General features: G+C 37.3%; 1 protein-coding gene and 1 long non-coding RNA gene across 6 annotated transcripts in view; one reads left to right on the forward strand and one right to left on the reverse strand.

The window, feature by feature from the left end:
• The window catches only part of LOC122577230 (tyrosine-protein kinase Btk29A), a 271,717-nt gene that overhangs the window by 178,280 nt on the left and 72,073 nt on the right, over positions 1–21,364 (reverse strand). The gene's annotated exons all lie outside the window — the stretch shown is intronic.
• Positions 15,634–19,465, forward strand: LOC122577243. Its single transcript, XR_006320167.1, has 3 exons — positions 15,634–15,861; positions 15,917–16,225; positions 16,385–19,465. It is a non-coding gene; the product is annotated as an uncharacterized LOC122577243 (long non-coding RNA).

Here is a 21,364-nt window from a genome sequence, read left to right on the forward strand (position 1 = left end):
GCAACGTTACGTTCGGCAATCTCATTACAAACTAAATTAACTCGACGATATCTTACAAGCTTATTTCTCCGTAATTTCCTCGTCTCGCGCGTGTTCTCGTTCGATGCCGAGCGGCACAGTAAAAACGTGTTTAATGTATTTCCAAACTAACTACGACATTAAAGATACAACAATGTGAATCAGTGGCCGATTAAATTTCATTAAACGACAGAACACGTGCATAAATAAATATTAATAAACATATAATTAAAATAAATATATATATATATATAATATATATAGTAATTTAACGAGCTGATAAATCAGCAGAACAGGAGAACAGAAGATGAGGAAAAAAAAGGACACGGTTGAAAAAAATATCGAATAAATAAGATAACAAGATGAAAATAATTCTACGTGCAGTATCGACGATTCTTTCGACGATTTCGCGCTCGAGTATCGCGGTAACTGACGTCGAGCTGATTTCCGTAATTGATGTTGCATAAAGTCGAGACCCAAGTTATATAACTTTCCAACAGACTCTCGTACTAACGATCTCGTAATCGGGAAACGAGAGCAACGAATATTTCTCCCGTTTCCATTTAAGAAGCCGTATTTCGCCCTGCCGGATCATATGGCGAACAAACTGCAGCGAACTGCATTACGATTGTTAGAATGGACTCGAGGATGTTCCGTGTATCGAGAAAGTTAGCTTTTCACTGCTACAACTACAGCACAGCATGGGGTAAGGGTAGAAGGCGAGGAGAGATTATGACAAAGAAAGAGAGAGAGAGAGAGAGAGAGACGAAATGAAAATTGGCAACAATAAGCCGGCCAATTGAAAGCCATCGAATATGAAACAGCCACCGAAACAGTCATACTCTTCCAACAAATGCCATTCCCCCTTCCTTTTTGCCCGATACTCCGTCGCCATTTTCCACTACTCCGCTTGTGCTTTTCTGCGTTCACGCTTCCTCCATCTACCATAGTCTCTTTTCACATTTTCTCCTTATACACCCAAATTCCAGCTGGTTGTTGAAGGGAACAAAACTCTTATAGAAAGAAGGCTAAAAAGAAAACACCCCGCTGACTTCACTGAAGAAATAAAATAGTTAAACTTGAAGATGTATCCCGTTAGGAGTAGCCATCCACACGTTATTTGGCAATTAACACTAGAACTACCGATAGTTTACACGAAGCTATTTCTACCAAAACCAGTGAAAATGACTGGTTTTTAAAAAATACGTAATAATAGAACGTCTTCAAGTAACTGCTTCAAGAAAAACTCTACATTTTATTTATGTACATCCGTGACCTTGAGACTGCTATTACGCAGAAATATTCTAAATAAGGAGAGGTGCATATTATTATACCCTTGAGTATCATGATGTTTTGGGTTGCAAGGTCTAGGAACAAAGGAACTAATAAACAGATTTATATTTTGTTCCCTGTAGCCTGTAGCCAAAAGTATAAGGTTAACCTTTTTGGTAATGTCCTTTTACTATAAATATATGAACGTGCTCCCTATTATTCCATTGTCTAGTAACACTAAGAGAGTAAGGATTTGAATCAGCATAAACTTATACTTATTTATATCTTTAATTATTTCAATATATTTTTCTACTACAAATTCATCCACTCGTTCTTCAATTAGTCAACCTTAACCTCAACATTATTAATTCATCTGGGACCATGATCCCTAAACGACGGTTGACATATTTATAAAATTGTAGAACCAGTCATTTTGACTGGTGTTGGTATAAGTAGCCTTGATACAGAATTATTTTCAATTTGAATATATAAAAAACAAAATAAAATTCATTATATTATTCTTTTAGTTATCGTTGCGAAAGTCATTACGTCATTGCGGAAAAAATATAACATGAAGTAGGAATTTTAAAATAAAATTGTAAAACCAGTAAATTTGACTGGTGTGCTAGTTCTAGCGTTAAGCTAGAAAAATTTACCAAATGTCCAGCTGGACAAATTATAAAGTACAAATTTAATAATAAAAAAAATATCCAGATTCTCTATTCCACTATCATATATATACAGTATAATATGTAGAAGGAACGTTTTTCGTGATATCAGAGTGTCTTCCAATTGATACCAAATGGATATCAAACGTATATTTTTCAAAGTGATCTGGAATAAAACGTTGAAGAGGTTAGGACAAAACGTATCTTTGCTAGTTTACTCTTCTCATTCCGTCGTCGACTGCCGAAGCGTGTAGACGTGTGTCTAGTGCTCGGTGAAGTTTACAATACAATAAGTGACGACCTTCCGTTGAAAGCGAATTGAAACAGAAATAAACCAAGTGTTTACTAAACTTACTCGTGGAAAATCCAACACTTCTAATCTTTAATCCAAATCATAGCCTCTCGACTAGTTATTTCAATTTGAATTAACTAGCTCGAAGATGGCCGAAGTAATTCGATCAGGCTCTCATGAGCAAAATTATAATCGCACTGTTCTACCTGCTCCGTCGCAAAAGGATAATGTGTCCCATCTCTCAAATCACACAAACAACAGTAGAAAACGTAAGCTAGATATAGTTAAAAAGAATGTAAACATTAGTTGGAACGAATCGGCAACAAGCCATGTTGCCACTTCTAACAGACTTGCAATATTAGAATCTACAGACGATTCTATGAACGTAGTTGAAACATTAGCAAGTCAACATACGCAAAGAGATTCTCCTCCCCCACCAATCTTCCTTGATGATGTCATCGACATTAAAAAATAATGAGTCTATCGAGAAAGATGTTAACAAAGAGGATTACAAATTTAATAAAAGGTATGGTATAATGTGTTTTTAATATGTTTATTTCGTATATCCTACATACAGGGTGGTTGGTAACTGGTGGTACAAGTGGAAAGGGGGTGATTCTACGCGAAAAAATAAGTCGAAAATATAGAATAAAAATTTTTCGTTTGAGGCTTTGTTTTCGAGAAAATCGACTTTGAATTTCCGCTCGGTACGCGTACACTTTATCACGTCTCTTTATAACGGATCTCACTGTAGATCGTTGTCTCGATGGATATTATCGCAGTTTAAGTTTGTTTTTGCCGTAACGGAAGATTAGGAATACATAATGAAATAATATGAAGTAATCATAAAGTTTATTATTACAAAAATTGCTGAAAATGTTGCCCATTCTGTCGAACACATAGTTCTGCTCTTCTAATTAAATTTCTATGAACACTTTCTAACGTATTCGATTATTTTAAAGTATGAAAGGCTACAATAATCTTTTCTTTCATCCGTACCGAGCGAAAATTCAAAGTCGATTTTCTCGAAAACAAAGCCTCAAACGAAAAATTTTTATTCTATATTTTCAACTTATTTTTTCGCGTAGAATCACTCCCTTTCCGCTTGTACCACCAGTTACCAACCACCCTGTATATGGGTGACGTGGCGACCAACGTGTTAATAAAGTTACTGTTAATTATACTCGAGTATTTCTTCAGCACCTATCTCGATCTATCCACCTCATTTCTATTATAAACTCGAATTTTTCAACGAATTTATAGATTTCATCGATATTTCCAATTGCCCACTGAACGATCGAACTACTGGATCGGAAAGCATTAACCTACTACACGTCTCCATTAATCCATAGATCGGCAGCGATAGCGACCAACAGGGTAATTAAATAATCAGCCAAGCAGGATAATAGTTTCACGCAAACAGCTATCGCAATGCTACAATTAATCCAACATTTGGCGTTATCGTTTGCGGCTAGCGTGCATACACCATTCCACGCATACCCCTACACAGACACACAATCCTCGCCACTAAAACGCTAATATTATATTACCAGGCGAAATTATACACGGCCGAGCGGTTTGCATCTCGTTCTCCGATTCGCCATCGTCAGTTCATCCACTTTTCCACGAAATGCGCCTATCGATCCTCCTTGTTATTGCGTTTCCTCATCGTACATCGTGTTGTTCTCCGGAAAACAGCGCAATTTCACCCGGCGTGAAGTCTCGAAGCAGCGGAGCCCAAGTTTCTCAGACTGCAGAATCGACTGCTTTGAAAGGAAGAGAACCGCCCCAGTCGCCCTCAGCCTTTGCGCGCTGCTCTCTTATCGCAGCCACGGGAGAAATTTCTGCCTTTCGCTAGCCGAAAATCACCGATGAGAACCGAGTCTGCCGATGAAACTCGACGCTTGACCCGATTCGTCGACTCGCGAACTCTTGAACCGCGCCACATGATACCTGAATTTTTCAACTCTGTACGCGTCTTTGATGTATAAAAGACAGAAGAAAGAAAGGGTGTTACTGTTATATAATTACGCAGCACCTGTTTGTGTACGTAATAATATAATAAAGTGGGAGTAAACAAGCAGAAAATTTTTCTCTTCTCATCCTGTCACGGTTTTGCAATTATTACGTTGGCAACTAAGTGATTGCGGATTTTGTCATTAGATGGTATTGACAAAGTCCGCAATCACTTAGTTGCCAACCCAATATTACGTTTAAACCTCGCTTTCGGTTTAACAGAGAACTTTCACGTTCTCGCAAAATTCCTAACGAAAGATGAAAAGAGAAAATCACGCGTATCGATATGCGACTTGCAACTTGTAGAATCTGTCAATGATAAAAAAATAGAATTGGCTGAGAAATAATTGAAAGAATGCAACAGATTATATTCACATTGCGGGAGCTGTGCTTTATTTTGAAAGGTGTAGCGCATTTGATGACACGTTTAATTTCTCCAAGTGGCATATCTCGCAGCTACAAAAGCGAGGAAGGAAAATTAAATCGGTGGAACAAGGCAGTGGCGCGTAATTATGGAAAATAATGCGACGATCCATAGTGGGGTGCGTCAAAGCAACGAAATTATCGTGGAAATTAATTACGCGTCTCGCATAAACCCGCATCGTACACGTGCGCTGAAACATCCGTTCGTGCAAACGGTTTTAATTAAATGAAAAGCAAAGCATTAGACGGCGAACGATTCGGCCAAATGTTCAGGGAAGAGCGCGTGCGCGCCAGACTTTTCGTTCTGCGTTTCACTTCTTTCTGTTCCACGTACACGACGACGCAGGAGGTGGAGAAAGTAGGGAAGGAGGCTCGGTTCCGGTAAATAGTAGTAAAGCTGGATAAAACGTTCCAGAAAAAGTTGTTGAGAAAGATGTCAAGGTGCTTGTGAACGCGGAAAACGCTGGCGAAATGTCACGCCAGGAACTGGGTCACGGTGCACGCACAAAAGCCAGCAAAAACCTCCTAATAACGCGTTTACAGCGTCTGAAAAAACGATCGACACAATGCAAACGTGCTTTCCTCTCTCGGGATCAGCCTCGAAACAAGGGACATGCCAACGATCGATCCGCAAAGAAAACGATATCGGCTGTCCTTCGACTCGCGAGTCGAGCTATCCCCATTGTACCCAATCGAATCAGCCTCTGGTTTTTAACTTCAAGCTGAACTTCCATATTTCTATATAGCGGCCTGTGGAGATCACCGATTGTTAAACTGCAGTCACCGTACGGGCTTCTCCTGTACGGTTCAACTGTAGTCGCTGAATATTCACTTGGATGCTGAAGCTTTCGATATTTTTTACGTTTTAGTAAAATTGATAGGATTTACTAAAATTTACTAATTAACACTTTGACTGCCACGTGGGTCATATATGGCCCACCACGGTTTCTCCTGTGACGCCACGGTGGTCATTGGTGACCGGAGCGCTTCAACATCTTACAATTGTAAAAATTGAATGAAAATTGACAGTTGGAACATTTTGAATATAACCGATACATAGAAGATACTTCGAAATAAAAGGTGACCATTGAACAATTAAACATTTTTATTGGAACATCGATAAAAAAAATGAAGACAAATGTTGCATCTAACGGTGCACTGTGTTAAAACACTTTAAACATAAATGTGACTCATCAATACAATCTGGACGATAGGTGGTCACCTTTTTGGCCCGATTTTTTGATCCTAACTGTTTCACATTTTTTTACACCACTCTCTACAAAATTTTCGTGCCAGGTACGCCTGCCCTTCTTTCTTCTGCGTTTCGTGTCGCAATCTTTGTCGAATAAGTATATTTCACGGCCTGGTGAATGGCACTGTGTAAGGTGCATCGCGAGTGCCATTCTAGAATCTGATACCTTGATTTTTGTTTTTCTTGCTTGTTTATAGAGTATCATCGCGTTTGAAATTGATGTATTTAACAGTAACTCTGAAGCTAATTTTATATATCACTTGAGGGTTCTTCTATGTGGTGTAGAATATGCTACCATTTGATCTGATAAATCTACAGCACATTTTCCCCTATTGTAATCTACCACTACCATTGCTTATACTCCCGTGGCGTCCTCAGAGAAACATGTGATTTCGGCCGTGACAGTCAAAGTGTAGTATATACTGGGTTGGCAACTAAGTGATTGCGGATTTTGTCAACACCACCTATTGACAAAATCCGCAATCTCTTAGTTGCCAACTCAATAGAAGATGGCGGACAAAGAGAGTGCTGAGACGCGTGCAAATGTGTATCCACGAATATCTTGCAAATCACATATTAAACAAATTTGAAACTATTTTGACATCAATTCTAAGTGTAATGTAGATGTTGCTATACATTTATTTCGGTGATTAATATCTACAATTCTTAATAATATGTAATATGTCCAAACATGCTGCATGCACAGTGATTGCCCATCTCTTTGAGCGCTATGAACGCATATATGCGTTCTCATGTAACCACTCCATTTAGGCTAAAAGTGGCGTTAAAGTGGCGTGATAAAAAAGACGTATAGATGTTATCCACCTGACATTCTGATGATTTCGTTGAAACAAGAAAAATGAATTGTCAAACTGGCAAAGCAAAGCGAAAACCAAAGTGTGTAGCAGACTACAATGGCTTGATGGGCGCGGTTGATAAAATCGATATGATTTTGAGTTCACTTCGCTGCGTTCGAAAAAGCACAAAATGGTATAAAAGATATTTTTTCCACCTCTTAGACCTCGCTATATATAAAGCATATATTCTTGACAAAAGTGCTAATAATAAACCTGGAACACTTGAAAATTTTTATCTGTTTATCATAAAAGATATTTTGCAAAAATACCCACCACGCAGGATAGAGGCTAAAGGAGGAAGAGTTGATTCGGATGACCTTCGATTTCGGTTAACGGAGAGGCATTTCCCTACATCCTGCGTAACTAAAAAAAATAATAAACATTCTTCACGACAAAAATGCGCTGTTTGCACTAAACATAATCGCAGCACTGACTCGTGTTACGAATGCAAAAAATGTAACATTGGCTTATGTATTGAATCCTGCTTTCAGGTCTGCCATACTGTAGTACCGTGGACGAAACGCCTAAGAGATATCGGGGGAACTATAAACAATGTCGCGAGAAAGTCGAAGTGTCGACAGGCCCAACAATGTATCGTCGGTCCTTCGATCGAATAGTTTCCTGGAAAAGGTCCGCGTGACCCTGGCCACGAGCGGTTGCGGAACACGTGCGTGGTGGGGCTAAGCAAAACACAAGGAGTTGCTAAGGGACAAAGACGAATAACAGTCAGTGTGAGTTGAGAAGCCAGAGAGTGTGAATCGAGAAGTCAGGGTGATAGTGTTGCTAGTGTTGTCGAGAGAGAGAGAGTGTTGGATTGGTGGTGACGAAAGTTGCAAATTAACTACCTAGTTGTCTTAATTATAATACGTTTTGTGATTAATTGTGATTAGTTCACGTCAAACAACCATCATTTCCTGTTTAATCAACATCTGTTTAATCCATTTATTGTAAATAAACTAATTGTAATATAAGATCTTACAATACAATACAAAATTATTAAATTTTCAATTTAAAAGATATAATTTCAAACTTTGATATTGTTCATGTTATTATTGCTTAATGAAATAAATGGTTATTAAGACTTCTCAGCTCACTACATAATTTATTTTAGTTACAATCAATATATTTTGCAATGAAAATTCAGTTTGTTCAACTTGCGCTCTTTCGTAAAAAATACACAGCCTACGGTGTGCTTCTCTGCAAAGAGTGGGCCGTCTGTGGCCCACGCTTAACGTCGGACAACGCAGCGCTCAAAGGTTAACCAATATCATTGAATCATTGGGAACCAGAGCAGTTTGAGCTCGGATTACTTAGTTTTAGAGTTTTTCATGAAATTTCATTTTTCTGATATCTCTGGTACGACAAATGCAAAATAAATTTTAATACGCGAAACTGTAGTAAAAATAGTAATAAAATAAGAATACCAAATAACGTTAAATAACTCCAACAATCTAACATAAATTATCATCGTCGTCTATAACTGCACGACGCTGTGAGGGTTAACGAGTCAAGGATTAAGCAGAAGTTTCGGTCTGGCGATTTGCTCGTGGCTGAATACCGTTGTTCGTAGAAATTGCTATCGTCTATAGCTATGATTCTACTGTCTCTGATCCTGGAATAATAAAGAGAACGAGACTGGCCGCGTCCGCGACGTAATTCCACGGATTTGTACTCGTTGGTCGTCCGCGTTGAAACGCGGTCGAGAAACGTGGAAATTTCGCAGGCTTTGCTTCATCGTCGAGTCTGCGAACTGTTGCGATTCGTTAGCCAGTTCACGAGTGCCTGTTATACGCGACAGTTATCTTAATCGCGTCTTCCTCGCGGATCTTCGTCGCGCAGGCTGGCGTAAGCGGCTTTAACTTATTTGCCGGCGACCTGGAGAAACGGGATGTGTCTTAATGGCCGTTAGTCGCCTACGAAATTCGCGGCAAGTGAACGTGAGAACGTTTCAGAAATCGGAAGCGAGAGCACAAGCCGCGTTCTGCTTTATTTTAACGCAGCTGACGTGGATTATAGTACTTGTCGGTATTAGGCTACTTGGATGGATTTCGCGGTGTCGAAAGCCTTCTTCGATGACAGTTTCATCCTTCGACCTGTCAATGAACGAGCAACGGTTTATCATAATGTGATAAAAACATCGATTTCGTTAAATTTGCCAAATAAATTTCTCGATTCGTTTAAGCTAAGCAAATCTCTCACATCTTTTTCATAGTTACTATGATGGAAAATGCAATTCGATGACGTAATCAAATTTTCTTCTAACTGTAATCGTTTGTATTATATTTATTTTTGTAATTCCTTCTTGTAGCATACATATAACATTTAATTTAAAATTCTTTTTTTTTTTTTTTGATGTCCTTGTACTTCTTTTTCTATTCTTGCGACTCTTCTAGTATTTTAGCGTCCTCGCTCTGCTTTTTTTGTTGCTGGAATTTCTTTTCTTCTGCTACTCCACAGAGTTTACGCTATTGTCGCAACTCTTCTTTTCGCGATGTTTGACGCATTTTCTTTTTTCTATCACCAGAAAACTCTGCTATTTGTGTCTTTACATTGCCATGTTTTCTTACTTTCGATCCTGTTTCTTTTTTTACTTTTAATTTTACGCATCTATTTTTTAGGTTGTCCGAAAAGTTCCTTTCGTTTTATAAGGAAATAATTGACGCACAATGTTTTTTGTTTTATATTAGTTTACTGAATTATGCGCGAACGTAATAATAGAAATATAACGAAATGGATCATACCTAATTCAATAAAATAATATAAAACAGAAATTGTTGTTCATCTGTTATCATCTTATGAGACGAAAGAAACTTTTCGGATAACCTAATACAATTCTTTTCTCGAATTTCTCGAATTCGTTTCTTAGTTCTTATCTCATTATAGCGGAGATTCCATTCCTGATATTTTTTTTTTCTATCACTGCAATTTCCTCTTTGGGACCTTTACACATATACACAACATACTGTTTTTCCAAATGTAAACATTTCTTTTTTTTCTTACTTTTAACTTTTTATCGTCAGAATTCTATTTTCTAACCTGCAATTTGCAACTTTTCTAAATTATAACCTTTTTCCGTTAGTGAATTTCCAATTAAAATACGAAACTTGAGCGGATCGTAAGTTCCTGCTCTGAAGAATTAAAACAAATACCATGACAGTCTTGTCATACACGTTAAAGGAGGTTTAGTATCTGCGTAAAATTCTTTTTACTTTCTTCCTTCTTTTCGTCATTTTGCTAATTCCGACGGCAGTTTATCCGAAGAGGTAACTTTAGCTAAGAGGGAACCTTTCTGCGGTGATTGGAACAATTAAGAGTTGGAAACGAGTTAGCTTCGATCGCTAGCCCTTTGATCGATCGAGCATAGTTTTACACATCATAACCGATCTTATCTCGTTACTTTATCAGAATTTACTCGATCTCGTACCACTTCCACTACTGTAGTCCATATTTTCCACAATTAAAACTTGTTCGATTCACGTCACGAACCATTTGGGAAACTTACTATTGGCTTGGCAACTAAGTGATTGCGGACTTTGACATTACCATCTAATGATAAAATCCGCAATCACTTAGTTGCCAACCCAATGTTAATGTAAAGTGTTCAAATTGATCAAAGTATTTTATTTGATATTTGATAAGAAGTTGTGAAGACGTATCGGACAGAGAATAAAATTACAAATCTAATTATTGGATTGGCAACTAAGTAATTGCGGATTTTGTCACTAGGAAGTATTGACAAAATCCGCAATCACTTAGTTGTCAACCAAATAGATAATCAAAGAAAACGACAACTTTCTTGCTTAGGTTTTATCTCATAAAATAGAATAGTAAATTAACACGTAAAATAGATCCCACAGATTATGTATGTTGTGTGTATAAGGTAACCAAGAAAATCACTTTTTTGTAGAAGAAAACAGAGCAGAGAATATTATGTTTAAAATAAAATTATTCTTCTATATTTTTTCGTTATTCTTTTCAGTTTAACTTTCTTCGTTATCTAATAATAATGAAACTTTTATGATACTTGATAGGATGAAATTCTCTAAATCTCCACCTACACCGCTATGATTTGTAACCTATTGTATGATGTTCATTAAAAAGTTTTAGTATATTTTATAAAATAAATGGTGAATTTTGAAGTAGTTTGCTAGTAATAACCTTGAATCGCAAAGAAATAAAGAATAGTCGCACATCATATAGAGTTGGCAACTAAGTGATTGCGGATCTTGTCACTAGATGGTAAGGACAAAATCCGCAATCACTTAGTTGCCAACTCAATAAGATTACAATAGCCACCAGCTTCTTTTTATTCCTTAACAATTATTTCTACTAAACTATTGCTCAAAAGTATGAGTACCCAACATATCCAAAGTAAATTATAAATTTCCTTTTCAAAAACTTTCTATAGCGTCAGTCAGCTGTACATTTCTTCCACACAAATTCTGTATTCCATCTAACATCTTCTTCTCTCCTCACAAAAGATGATCATGATATATGCGAAAATGTGAGGCCACGTGATCGTAAATTTTAATTTGCCATAATTTCGATTAAAAAGAAACAGAGCAGCACGAGATAACTCATCATCGAACTGTAGAATTTTTAGGCAATCACGAGGTTCCATGGTTAACGAACGTGCGCGAGGAAAGATCGGCAGCAACGGGTCGACGTTTCGCAAGTAAATAAGCAGACACACGAAGGCAAACGGTTCCGCTTGTATGGCCTGACAGCCTATTAAGCTGACCTTCTTCTTGGTACAGTGAACACGACTCACAGCGACGCCGGTAGGACCTCTTCAACACGGTTTTCAGACTACGAGCAAGCAAAACTACTCAAAGACGTCTGAAATGAGACGGTACTCTGAAAATGATAGGAGCAAACACGGTGCAGCGCGCGATTTAAGTGGAAACACCTTGCCTAGCAAGAACCAAACCCGGTGTGTGTGTGTGTTGCCGATGAAAATTTCAAAATCCTTCGTTGCACGCCGGCCTAAAGACCCTGCCCCTTATACTTTCTCCGCTCTTCCCATTTCCTTGCAACCAAGTGAAATCGTCAAGACGGTTGAAGGCGTCCTAAATAATATCTGCAAGATATTTGCGGACGTTCCAGGCCAAAGAGAATTTCGTTTGCTTGCCTTTTGATAGCAGCAACGAGAGCCCCTTTGTCATTCTGTTTCGCGTTCCTGTCGGATGAAACTTATTGAAATATGTGTAATTCTGTGTGCTAGACTAGATTGGCCGCGTAGTAGTGACACACGTATGTGAATATGAGTGTGTGGAATATATGCGTGCGCAACGTATGGTAAAGCAGAAGAATGCAACTGTTGCGTACGCATGGTGATGAAAAAGATGGCGAGATAAAGAGAGTGCTGAGACGTGTGCAATGTGTATCCACGAATATCTTGTCAATCGCATATTAAATAAATCTGAAACTATCTTGATATCAATTCTAAGTGTAATGTAAGTGTTCCCATACATTTATTTCGGCGATCAAAATCCACAATTCTCAACAGTTATGAATCTTAAAAAGAAATGTTTGAAAAATTGGGGCCAAGTTGGTTCTTTCTGTCGCTGTGTCTATTGAATTGTCAACTAATTGATTACCAACTCTTAGTTGCCAACTCAATAGAAGATGGTGGGACAAAGAGAATGCTGAGACGCGTGCAAATGTGTATCCACGAATATCTTGTCAATCGCATATTAAATAAATCTGAAACTATTTTGATATCAATTCTAAATATAATGTAAGTGTTCCTATACATTTATTTCGGCGATCAAGATCCACAATTCTCAACAAAACTTTGACGTGATTTCAAAGCATCTGTGGTGAGTAATCATTTTCTTGCAATTCGCGAATTTCTCTACTATTAATACACCAGCAGAGACATGCACATTAAGTGATAATTGTCAAAAATTCTCGTCTAGCCATCCCTTTTGAATAAGAACACGTGTATGAACGTTAAGTTGCAGACAGGTGTTTTAAGCAAAAATCCTTACTGTGAATTGTGTACTCTTCTGATTATTTCTGACTACTCGCTAGCTGTAAATCACAGTTTCACTTTCATCTTCGTGTTTATATATATAGTTGCATAGTACATATACAAAGTGTACATATATATATACGCAACATTATACATTAACCCTTTGCACTGCTATGTCGAGTTTTTACCTCAGCAGCTCCTTTGTCGAGTCCTAGCTTTTTTTGTGAAACGTGCGAATTACCTGGATGTTTGACATATATTGCGTGAAACGTTTTGATGTTGTTTAAACAATGAGTAAGTTTAATTAACTCGAACAAGAAGAACGTCACCCATATGTGGGTTACGGGGTCCCGCGAAAGCATACCCGTCACAGAGATACGGGAGACGTGGTGACCAACGTGTTAAGAAGTGATTAATCCAATATGTCAATAAAATCAACAGAAAATGTTCTGCCAATAACGAAAAAATATGTTATTGACTACAGATAGCACTTGTATATGCATCATTTTGGATGCCGGATATTTGGGGTGCCGGACTCAGGAGTCGTCACGTGGTCGCCACTTATATGCGACCCACGGGTCAACTCGCAGCGAAAGGGTTAAAATTCCTCTACTTATTATCCCATCTAGAGATCGTCAACGATCTTCTTCATGTTCTTCGTACGCCTATCAAACAATACCTGTAAACCAATTGTCGCGCAATACTCGCTCGGTGGATCTCGGTCATAATCCAGCGAAGACTATCGTTAGAATTGCCATTAGCGTGGCGTTTAACGACACGAATGGAGGAGCAACAGCAACGCCGCGATTCATTTGGCAAAGGACGAGATCGGAAGAAAAGGTGAGGATGCCGCGAGCAAGAGTCGAGGGTCGTTATAATTTCGTTGGTGTATGCACGCGCTGCTTTTGCCGGCTGTCGCGCCTCGTCGGCGTCGCTCAAACCAACTCGTTAATTGCATCCTCCGCGTTAATATAACGGAACTGTATCAGCGGCTGATACAGTGACGCGCGAATCAAAAAAGCGAGATAGAAAAGCAGAGGGAAAAAAGAAAAAGGAGAAGAATCCGCGGCATCTGACTTCTGCTCGATGGTAGAAGATCGTCTCTTCTCGCGACGAAGTAATCAACGTTTCGGATCAAAAGTTTCGAACGACATATTTCATAGACATTTCTCTTCGACGTGTCGAAAAGAAGGGCAGAAATGAAGAGGATCGAGAGAGAAAGAGAGACAAGCGAAGATCTTTAAATCCTCGTTATGAGAGTTTGAAGCATGCGTTGCTGGAAGATTGCTTATCTTCGTTGAATGGATCGAGGCATTCGATAGCTCTGCCTATCCGTTGCGATTCGAATTCAAATTTTCCAACAGTTGTAAAGCTGTTTTACGCGACTGCGACAACCTGCCGACTGAAGCATGTAATCCGTTTTCAATTTGATGAAAGCAAATTTGCTGCGACAAACGAGTCGAAATGGGGCTTCGTTTAAGTTGAGATTTTATTACGGCAACTAAACTGATACGTTCTTTGTCATGTTATTTGTCTGATTGTCCAATATTGCTTGTCATTTCTAAAGACTTTGATAGAAAGAAGATTAAAAAGAAAACACCCCTAACGAAATAAAATAGTCAAACTGGAAGATGGTATCCATTAACAATTAAGTTAGACAAATTAGTTGAAGTAACTACTTCAAGAAAAACCCTACATTTTATTTATGTATATCCGTGACCTTGAGACTGCTATTACGCAGTAATATTCTAAATAAGGAGAGGTGCATATTATTATACCCTTCAGTATCATTATGTTTTGGGTTGTAAGGTCTAGGAACAAAGGAACTAATAAACAGATTTCTATTTTGTTCCCTGTAGCCTGTAGCCAAAAGTATAAGGTTAACCTTTTTGGTAATGTCCTTTTGCTATAAATATATGAACGTGCTCCCTATTATTCTATTGTCTAGTAATACTAAGAGAATAAGGATTTGAATCAGCATAAACTTATACTTATTTATATCTTTAATTATTTCAATATACTTTTATACTACAAATTCATCCACTCGTTCTTCAATCAGTCAACCTTAACCTCAACATTATTAATTCATCTGGGACCATGATCCCTAAACGACGGTTGACATATTTATAAAATTGTAGAACCATTCATTTTGACTGGTGTTGGTATAAGTAACCTTCATACAAAATTATTTTCAGTTTGAATATATATAAAAAAACAAAATAAAATTCATTATATTATTCTTTTAGTTATCGTTGCGAAAGTTATTATATCATTGCGGAAAAAATATAACATGAAGTAGGAATTTTAAAATAAAATTGTAAAACCAGTGAATTTGACTGGTGTGCTAGTTCTAGTGTTAAGCTAGAAAAATTTACCAAATGTCCAGCTGGACAAATTATAAAGCTCAAATTTAATAATAAAAAAAAAATTCTAATGTTAGGGATGGTTGATTAGAAAATTAAAATTTTATATTTCAAAGTGAATGAGTGTGCTGTGCTTAGAGTAAAGGAGACATAAAGTACCTACGAATGAATTTAGTGCGAAGAATGTGGATTGTAAAGCCATAATGCCTATTTATTTATCGATCACGGTCTTCCAAAGTATTGGGTTTAGCAGAAAGTTCATACCAGCACTCAAAATTCCACTTTCATCGGTTTGGGAACTAAGTGATTGCGAATTTTGTTAGATAGTATTGACAAAATCCTCTCTGTGGAAGCACTCGGCAACAATGTATATCGCCGAAGCGAAGTGCCTAATGAACCATCAATATCTCAACGGTCCTTCCACCGAATGTTCGAAAAGAAGGCGTGCGTGGCAACGATGGCGGATGCCAAACAAACGCGTGGATAGTGGGGATATTGAGGGGCGCGAAATGAAAAGAATCGAATCCGATCGACAGTTAGGTTCGAACCAGAAAGCGATAAAGTTGAGTTGTAACCGCGCAGCGAGATTGACTAGCGAAACCGAGAGCGATACGCGACGCGATCAAAAGAAGACACTTGTTAATAAATATATTGTTGACCTAAACACCGAGTGATTATTTAACGCACTACACCCAATAACACCTCAACTCTATAATTACGTGGGTGAGTAATAGTGTCACATTGCAGATGTCATGTTTAACAGCAGGACCATTTTCAGGTATATACATGTGTGTCAGTTTAGTATCGTAAAAGAGTGTTGGTTATCAATGATGCAAAATGTGAGAATTGTTTATTTGCAAGCTGTACATGCGTGCTTGTCTTCGACTTATGAACTTAACCAACGTGGTAATCTAAGTATTAAGATAGTTTTGTAACAAGCTGAGTAAGTGATAGTCCGAATGTGCAAGGTCGGAATATGGTAGAACATCCCATTCTAGTTGCATCAATTTTTGTCGTGTGACCCAAATGGTCATGCGTTGCTTGGCAAACCATGTTTTTTAATTTGTTCCAGGCCAACAGAAAACCAGTAATTATTTCTATTCAACCTAATAATTTGTAATATTAGTTGCATCATATGACGCTATTTCGCTAACCGATATCATCCTTAATCTACGGAAGACATATTGTTACATGAAAAGTTTCCACTAATTAGCTCCCACTAATTAATATCATATTTCATTTGCAGGAACGATAGAACGCGTTACGTTGCGAAATCCTTAACAAATTTTCGCAAAACCTATTCAGAATGTCTATTTTCCAAACCACACACAATGTGAACTTTCGTTTTGATGTACTACAGCTTAATACGAACAGTTATATACGAAATGACGAAGAATCCGGAAACTACGCGAGCCTTAACGAGCCTCAATGCATCGAAAGACAACGCGTTTCGAATTACAGTTCGACGAATCGCATTTAACCACTGGTTCTCGCGAGTCTGTGGCCACCAGTCGTGAAATACGAACGAGCTACAAGCATGGGCAACCGGTTGCATAGACTCAGGGGCCATCGACGCAGTACAGGCACGTGTGAGCGCTAATGGTAACGAGATTCGATTCAACAGAGAGAAAATAAAATGAATAGAAGCTCGTCGGGAGCAGAAGCAAGAGTACCGAAGCGTAAAAGCTTCGCAGATCGTTTCGCTGGGTCTTTGAAGCCGATTCTCGCAATTAACAGGAATGTTATATTATAAATATTTGACCACGGACGCCATTAATTGAAGAAGGTCGTTGGAGACGTGAAGAGGGTCAGGTTAAACCCTTCAATTTCCCCTTCTTTAGAGCCTCTCCGCTTCTCTGCCTGCCGTCTTCTTCCATTTTGTCGTTTCCTTTTTCTCAAATTGTACGAGGTCCAGGACGATTCCTGTGATCGAGGGTCGTCAAGAAACTAGTTGGAAAGAAAAGAGGGTCAATAGTAAAACATGATATCCGATTGCCACGACGAAGATTAACCTGGCCACGCCGCACTGTACCACTCGGCTCGATGGTTCTTCCTTTGAACGTTTCGAGCGGCCCTTAAACGCTCGGCCCTTTGTGTGTCCGGAAACCAACTATACTTCCGATTCATCGTTGGTCCGTGAGCGAGAATGACTATTATCGAAATCTATTTAATTAAACGATTGCGTGATGTCACGTACCTGATGATATGAAATGAATTTATACTTGGTGCAAGTGATATACAGTGCTGTAAATAATTAGAAAATTAATCAGAATATCAAAAGAAAAATTGACAGAGTCATTTATATTATAATATGAAACAAAATTGAAGATACAACGAACAAAAATATTGTTCTTTACATTTTCTCTTAGAATTGTGTTTTTGACTGTGAAGAAATGTAGACTGAGTGCCAAGCTCGTTAACTTTTCATTCAACATTTAGTGGATTTTCCTTTATTTTTTATTGCTTCTGTTAACCTGTTAAGCGCACTATCCATTAACTTTTGTTTTCAATATCAGCTCAGACGGATTTTATTCTCTTTTTAACTCCTCCATACTTTCTATAGCTGGCTCTTTCTGATCATAAAATTTTCTTGTTGGAATCACGCATTCTCGGTCGGATTTAGACGAGACTCAAAGCTGGCCATGATAATAATTCTATTGTGAAACCTTGAAACTACTTTTTTGTAATGGGAGCAGTATAATGGGAGCATTGTCTCCTTGACAAATTATCTTTCTGTCTACCATTTTAAAACGCTATGTAACACCTCGTGCTATTTTATAGCATTCAAATTTCCCTTAGGAAAAATAATTTCTCTTGGTATATCTAGGCACGATCAGTGGTTTCCTGGAAATATCGAAGAACTAATAGAAAAAAGGTGTTTGAGTTTATAATTATTCACAGAACTGCAGTCCGTACATTGAAATATTATGCGCGGATAGGTTCAATCATTAACAACTGACGTCAATAGAAATCACGTTGATTCTATCATAGACAGAATTTCACCTTAATAGATTTATATTTTGTGTTTAAAATTTCAAAAATATAGATGTATTTAATATCGAATAAAGAACAGAAAAGTTATTATTTGCTGTAGCTACAAATGACACTCCAATCATATTATGATTCTAATGTTGGGTTGGCAACTAAGTGATTGCGGATTTTGTCACTACGTGGCACTGACAAAATCCGCAATCACTTAGTTGCTAACCCAATATTAAAACAAAACTTGTATAGAGTGGAAGTGGACAGCCAAAAAGTGTGAAGTTTATACCTCTTTTTATAAAGTTTATGACTTTCAGGTACCTAAAACTTTAATAAGCTGCCTTACAAAGAGTATCAGTAATCGATTAAGGCTTTGTATAAAATATAAGCTCCGCGTCTTTTCTCTATTAAGTTGCCAATCCAATATATGCTTCAAATTGTTCGAATTTTATAGCCAATCTGGCAAATTTCGTCAATTTTACAATCTCACTCTATTTTTTCCAAATACTTCAATTTTAACATCTGACCTGTATTTTACCACCTCGCTATATATTTTCCACCAATTACGGTGGAAATAAGAACGAGACGATGTTTACAGAAGAAATTATTCATTTCACCCTGTGACTTACAAAATCTTCGTATCTTTCGTATTTCTTTCTTAATTGTATTAAATTGTAATTGTAATTAAGTTGTATTTCATTGTAATTTCGAAAATTATTTCACTTTTCGTGCTGCACGAAGCAGGATCCAGCATAATACGAAGCCAGACGCGGCCCATTGTCCTTCAACAGGGCAGACATGCATTTATGTATGCAATACTCGAGTTCCTGAGGCTTTCTAGTGCCTGCACGCCCTAATACGCCGTTATAATTTATAGCAGGCTGCTCTACGGTTTCGGATACATCATCACTCTGCTCGGCCTGCGATATTGATCAGCTGTAGAATGAATAATCATGGCCGGATCGATCATCGTCTGCTTGTTCCTTACTGCACCGTAAAAACTTGGCGAGCATTAACACTAGACGTACCACACTAGTCAAATTGACTGGTTTTACAATTTTATTTTAAAATTCTTACTTCATGTTATATTTTTTCCGCAATGATGTAATGACTTTCGCAACGATAACTAAAAGAATAATATAATGAATTTTATTTTGTTTTTTCTGTATTCAAACTGAAAATAATTTTATATCAGGGCTGCGTATATCAATACCAGTTAAAATGACTCGTACCTATCAAAATGTAAAAGGGTCCTGCAATCTGTTTATCGAACCCCAATTAACCAGTTTCCTCGTTTCGTACAACTTGCCACACGTTTTTAAAATTTTTACCGCGTATCATTCAATACGACGATATCAGTTATCAGGAAAATTCCGAATCGATCGCTAGATCGCTATATGCTAACGCTAGAAATACCACACCAGTCAAAACGACTGGTTCTACAATTTTATAAATGTGGCAACCCTCGTTTAGGGATGGTGGTCTCAGATGGGTTAATAATACCAAAAATGTACTACATATATCAAGATATGTATAATTTTGTGTGGTAGACTAGACTGGCCGCGTAGTAGTGACACACGTATGTGAATATGAATATGTGAAAGTATGTGTGTGCGCGGCGTCTCGAAAAACAGATGAATGTAACTGATCCGTTGGCAGTGTGGTACGGAAGATGGCGGGACAAAGAAAGTGCTGAGACGCGTGCAAATGTATATCGACGAAGATCCTGGAAATCGTTTATTAAATAAATCTATAACTATCTTAATTTGAATTCTAAGTGTAACCTTAGTATTCCTTTACTTTTATTTCGGCAATTAAGGTCCACAATTCTCAACAACATAACATGGAATTCCTTCTGTAAGTAAGTAATAAATCAATAAATATAAAAATATTCTGTTATTACGTATTTTCTAAAGACTAATCATTTTCACTGGTTTTGATAGGAATAGTTTCGTGTTAACTATCGGCAACTAAATGATTGCGGATTTTGCCATTAGGTGGTACTGATAAAACCCGCAATTACTTAGTTGCCAAGCCAATAGTGAATTTTGAAGTTTTGAAGATCGATGACAAATTCTGCACGCAACACACAGAATTTAACAAACATAGAAAATATGAAGAGAATTGCAACCCGTGCAAGTGATTTCGAAACGAGAAGATTCATTCTTTCAGCTGGATTACGAGAAATGCTGGAAACTTTGGTCCACGTAGAATTAATATTGAGAAATTTGATGAATAAAGAAAAATTACAAAAAAAACAAGGAATTTTTACGCGCAACAGTTGATACGAAAAGATTAATTTTTAAGAAGATTACCAGAGACATTGAAACATTTGATGAATACAGAGGAAAAAAGGAGAAATTCTTAAGCGCACTAGTAGAAAAAAGATGATTAGAATTAATAGATACAAAGGAGCTTATATAGACGAACGAAACGAAGCTTAATTTCCCCACGAGATCTACTCATTGGCGTATCCGATATTCGACAGAAACCCGAATTATCCCAAGCATTATTCCCGTAATCCGTTAATCCGTAAATCGAAACACTCGCTCCTCTGATCTGAATTTCAATAGCTGGCTGGCTATCGGTGAAAAACAAAAACACGAATAAAACACGAGACTCTCGTATAAATACGACGATAATTCATCGAAATAAAATTCAAGGATTTACAATGGCCTATCCCCGCCCCCTTGCCACGCCACTGTAAAATAACCACGATGGATGCGATGTGTTCAAAAAGATTACAATTTCCCCAATGGATTTTACCGATCGTGAATTTAATTCTCCGCATATATGTGGTGGACTATTCGAGAATATTCGATGATTCATTACTACGTTACAACGTTGGCATTATAGTAATGCTCATTTGCATTAATTATAATAGTTTCTGAAGCGAAAGAACAAAGATAATTACAATATAATTATTTATATTTAGCAATTTACTGAGTATAAATATATGTTGTTGAATATATTGGGGAAAACTAGAAAAAATAAAACGTGATGTGTGACGATCATCGTGTCAGCGATATGTATTAATCCAGTCGTATTGAGGCAGCATCGTTTATTTTTAATGAATAATAATAATATATAATAAAAAAATATAATACATAATAAAAAAATAATAAACGCATAAATTGATAAATTTATACTGTATATATAATATAATATATGTGTATATACTGTATATATATAATATTATAATATAATAAAATACATAATAATATACAATATAATGTTGTAATAT

This window comes from Bombus pyrosoma, linkage group LG18 (assembly GCF_014825855.1).
Source record: "Bombus pyrosoma isolate SC7728 linkage group LG18, ASM1482585v1, whole genome shotgun sequence".
NCBI lineage: Eukaryota > Metazoa > Arthropoda > Insecta > Hymenoptera > Apidae > Bombus > Bombus pyrosoma.